This window comes from Saccostrea cucullata, unplaced genomic scaffold, assembly GCF_032062105.1.
Source record: "Saccostrea cucullata isolate Sc308-1 unplaced genomic scaffold, CSIRO_AGI_Scuc_v1 ctg5047, whole genome shotgun sequence".
Classification (NCBI taxonomy): Eukaryota; Metazoa; Mollusca; class Bivalvia; order Ostreida; family Ostreidae; genus Saccostrea; species Saccostrea cuccullata.
The window spans coordinates 46,546-51,001 of record NW_026932109.1 but is presented as its reverse complement, the minus strand read 5'-3'; the positions used below and the strand labels follow the sequence as shown (position 1 = coordinate 51,001).

Below are 4,456 nucleotides of genomic sequence, written 5' to 3'. Positions count from 1 at the left end.
GGACAACATGGGGTTTTAAAACCCAAGTGTTAAATTATCTCCCTTGATTAAACATGTTTATGAAAGTAGTGTTTTTCATGATTTCTTCTAAATCAGATGTCTATTTTCATTGATATTTTGGATTTAGAGAAACTTTTAACACTTCTATTAAACCCATATTTAAGATTTTATTGTAGTGTTAATACTGCAATGCCACGCCAAAACAAAGATAAATAAAACCAGGCTAACGATGATACTAAATGGAGCCACGCAACAGGAAGTTGCAACTGTATTTGAAATAAATCAATGGCTTTGCAACCTTAAAACTAACGTCTGAAGACCAATATCTGGCCATCCGCAGGTAATTACAACCAGGCAGGACCGTCAGACACCCCCCCCCCTTCATCACTTCATGCGATTCAGAACTTGCTGTAAAAACTGCTGCTACAATTGCTGGATGAAAAAATCAGCATAAAAATGCATAAATTGTTCGTATGAGACTGAAATGAGATGATATTCCCCCACGATATCCGTACATTGGATACCCACTAGCACCGAGACTTTGCACAGTACATATTGTTATGCCCCTTGAATTTGGGGGCAATGAAAATGACCTCAACTTGACTTTTCAATTTGCAACATTGATTTTTATCACAACACACTCTTAAATCGCTTAAATTATACAAGGTTTAAACTGAAAACTTAGAATTTCAAATTATTCTGATTATGCGTTTCTTTTTTTGTTCAGTATATTTATTCATCGATGGTTTCAAAATCAAATTTGACAGCCTTGGTTTGAACAGTAGAAAAAATATTGCATTGTGAAGGTAAATGCTTATATTAATCGATTATTTACACAACATGTATGTTCCTATGATAGTCAGGAGAAAAATTACATAAAAAGTAACACTTCTATCTTATCAATTTTACATGCAAAAAAAAAGTTAATCCGTGTAATATCCAAGTATTTTTTTACTTCAAGAATCTACATGAGTATCCGAAATAGGTCGGATCCTGTTTGTAAAAAGGAATAAGTAAGAAGATAAGATCTCAAAAGTTAATAATAATAATAAGTTAAATAATTTAGCAGATATCTAAATCAAACTGTCGAAAAGATTCTAGTGAATCAGGTGCTACAGTGTATTTTTAAGAAAAAATGACCCGGAAAATTATTAAACCAGCCATGTTTTAACTGTTCCTTTGACAAACTGACGACAGATCGGACATTTCCTCATGGCCGGAGCACAGTCTGGACAACAACAGAGATGACCACAAGGTAACATGGCGATAGAAGCCTCGTTCTCAAGACAGATTTTACAAAGCCGGAGATCCTTTAGTTTTCTGTTTTCTTCAATGAGTGACCTTGTATCTGAGTAAAACAAGACGAGAACAATAAAATTTCAAGTGCATTATATGAGGGTTCAAAGATTTAAATGAAGTGATAAGTAGTATATCTTTCACATTTTGTTACCATTACATGATAACAATCAGTGGTTATTACCTTCAACTGACATGGACGCTAATGACTGGCTAACACTGTTTACATCTCTCTGGCTATGAGTTTGAAAATTTACAAAGCATATCATTATATTATAATGTTTTATATAAAATTTAAGATTCTTTGTCCATTTAACCATATTCAGATTTGAACCGTTACTTTTTTAATCCACCTACCACTCCCTCCATTCATTTCAAAGTTTTGAGCTTTGTGAGTGTCTTGTTTGGGTTGTTCTGACTTTCCTGTCTCTTTGATTTTGTTTTCCAATCCTCCTGATGCTGATGGTGGGCTTGCATTTTCTCCATCAATCTCTTCTTGAGCTAATACTATTTCTAATAATTCTTCAGCCTTAATATTAATCGGTTCTGAAATTTAAATACACATTGTAATTATCATTATAATAAGGATTGTGAGTTAAGAAAAACCTTACATTATTTTATCGCATTGGTAATTGTCTCTATATATTTGTGTTCTCATTAGGTGGCATGATAGTTTATTTTTGTTCAATGATGTTTCTTGTATTCTTTAGCTTTGATATGAGTTTTGTCATACCACATTTTGTAGTCGACATTAATTTTGTTTTTTTTATTTCGCTTGCAGGCAAAAGATTTTAAAAATTAAAGGGGGTCAGAACTGTTCTTTGTAATAGTATCTGTCTATTTTTACCTTTCGTTTCTTTCAAAAGATCAAACGCGTTTTGAATTGCTTCAGATGAGTAGCCCCCATCGAGCAAACTTTGAAAACCTTGATGAATCGTAAGGTTTTGTACCTAGTTCTTGGTTTGCCTGGATGTGTTTACGATAGCATTCTGTTGGTCGTCCTGATGACCATTCATTCCTCCTAATGCCTCCTAGAAATAATGCATAATAAGTTTTAACCGAAAATAGACAAATTTAGAAAATAGACATCAATAGACATACCGCATAATCAAAAAAAATGTATAGACTTACTTTTTATTGGTGTTCTATTTGCACCAAGGCAACAAACTCGTCCCCTTTGTTCTTTCTCAGGAAGGCACACTTCGGAAACCATTTGGCATGTTCTATCCAAGGATTGTCGCCAGGTTCCCAATTCCGTAATCCTCCTCCACAGAAGAAACAGCGGGTATAGTCCCCGTATCCTGCATAGAGAAATCCTGCAATGGCTAAGTCTCTAGGAGTCTGTGTAATACTGGAAGGCCAGTCTGCAAAGGAACTAATTCTAAACGCTAACACTGCGTACGATGGATACTTTGGACGGTCGAAGTTAATACCTAGGGGATCTAGGTCTCGGATGAATGCATTGATCTTTTCTTGCTGAGCTCTAGCTTGTGTGAGCTGATCACTTGGTGGTCTATTGGAAGAATGACTTTGTTGACAATCTCTTACGTTTCTGGATATACCTTCATTATTGGCTGACACTTGGGATCTATTTATTGGTCCATCAGGAAGCGGTTCGGTTATTCCTTGCTGATCTTCATTTTGGGACACACAATTCTTGTCAATACCAATGGCTCCATTTCCTCCAATTTGAATATTACTTGCACAATTTGAATTAAACATCAGACAGTTTGGAGAAGCCTCTCTATGAATAATTTCAACATCATCGTCTTTTTTCCAATCATGTTTATTAAATCCACAAGCAAAACATATAACAGTGTCTTTCTCCTTCGAATAATAAAATCCCTGTCGAGCAAGTTTCACCGTTGATATTGAACTAGAGGATCGGAAATTGTGAAATGAACTCAGTCTTACGAGTTCTAAATTCAAAGAATGGCAGTAGGTTTCTTGTTCATTGCTACCCTGATTTTGATTTATTTCTTTTTCTACAAATTCGTCAAAATTTCTAGAAGTACCATACACTGGGAATAGCTGAATAGGATCATTCCTTATTTGAGGTAATCCAAACAGAATAAACTTAAGGTCCTCCTTAAAATTCGAATACTTGCCCCTTTTGTCAAAACCTAAATATATTTTATTCTGATAATGCTTTGGACAATACTGATGGTCAAATTTCATTATATTTTCTGTAATTTTATCTTTGATGTTGGAATATCTTATTGTATGTTGATAAGACCTAAGATACTTTCTATAAATATCATGAATTATTCTGTTACTCTTCCAAGAATGATATGAAGGTAAACGCTTTCCTGTAAGACCTTTCTCGTTACTACATTCCCCCAAATTAAACTCTGTGTGTTTTCTCGAATCTTTTGATTTTTCTTTTTCCTGGCACAAAAATCCAGTTTTGAGGGGGGAAAGCACTTTGTATTTCTTTCTTTGATGCTTTCGATAGATTTCCTTACTTTTCTTGTAAAAAGCAGTTGGTGGAACTGCTTTAAAGTTGCTTTCAATCTTTTTTACGATCGCCTCTATGCTCTGTACACTTTTCGAAATGAGTAAACTATTGAATTTATATGATTGATGTGATGCATCTTTTTCTCTTCTTGAATTTTTTTTCGTACCCGCAAAAAATCCTTCTCTTTTTGATTTATGCAATACTTTGCTACCACTGCAGGTGTATTCGCCAGGATAGCTTCCATCAGAATCCTTTCTATTTCCCTGCTCATGATAAACTCTGGATGAAATATCATTATGACATTTTTTGCCATAACATATGTCGTCACTGGTTAGGTTCCATTGACCTTTAGAGTTTGTCCTGATGTCGTTATCTGACCCCATTTCGACATTCAGTCGACGCCTTCTTCCTGATCTTGACCCTATCTCTTCCTCGTAATTCATCTATTTCTACGTGATTACGTCTTTCTTTGATCTTGTAGATAGTTGTCTGAATTAAATACATCATGTTAATAAATTACCAATTGCAGGATCATATCATAAAGTTAACATTAGCTAAAAGTAGATGACATTACCTTGGAATTTTATTCTCTGACGGCCACAAAAGAATGACATGGTTTGCCTTTAAAAGGTTATCATATTATCTCTGGAGAAAGTATTCATTCTCATCTACAATAGAAAAATTACGTGAAATTGTATATCA

The 4,456-nt window shown here is 34.5% G+C and overlaps 1 pseudogene; it reads right to left on the bottom strand.

The window, feature by feature from the left end:
- Nucleotides 1-735: 735 nt before the first annotated feature.
- LOC134234453 (baculoviral IAP repeat-containing protein 2-like) lies at nucleotides 736-4,239 on the bottom strand (annotated as a pseudogene).
- Nucleotides 4,240-4,456: the final 217 nt, after the last annotated feature.